Source organism: Marmota marmota, unplaced genomic scaffold (assembly GCF_001458135.2).
Source record: "Marmota marmota marmota unplaced genomic scaffold, marMar, whole genome shotgun sequence".
In the NCBI taxonomy this organism is placed as follows: domain Eukaryota; kingdom Metazoa; phylum Chordata; class Mammalia; order Rodentia; family Sciuridae; genus Marmota; species Marmota marmota.
Genome location: NW_025999924.1, coordinates 14,181,481 through 14,182,119, shown reverse-complemented (window position 1 = coordinate 14,182,119; position 639 = coordinate 14,181,481).

Genomic DNA, 639 nt, shown 5'->3' with positions numbered 1-639 from the left:
ATTCTGTGTCACCTCCCTGATACCCACTTGACGCCGAGACCATAGTGACTCTCAAGTAACCACTGTCCAAGCTTACCACACCTAGCTGGACACGTGCAGAGAGTTCAGAGCACCACGTCCAGGCTACAAAGAAGTTTCTTGCTTCTCGGCTACCAGCTTAGTGTACTTTGCACAGAGTAACCTGCATTTCTGACCCAAATCATAGCCCCAAGCTAAGAGGAGGAGCACCCATCACTGAGGCCTGGCGTTTCCTAACTAGTAAAATCAGAGGGCCGGCAACTCTTTAATTGACCCTAGATGTTGTTGATGTTTTTTTTCTTCCTTTTTAAATCCAACATTTGTATCGGCTGTTATTCCTAGGGTGCAGAAGACCTTTGCTATGGTTATGGTTATGCATGCAGGCGTCCCAGAAAGGACACCGGGCGGGGCTGGGGCTGGGGGATGGGTCCTGGGGACTGGAATGAGCTGCCAAGAAGGGAGGGGAGTTCGGATAATGTCCTCAAAGACCATAGGATGGGCGATCGGTGGCCCTGGCTTGAGAAAGTGAGTGTCCCATTTATTTGACCCGTAGCCCGGACTCCCTTTTAGATAAGCAACCCGGCAGCGATCCTCTCCTTGGCCCTCCCCCGCCGCTGGAAG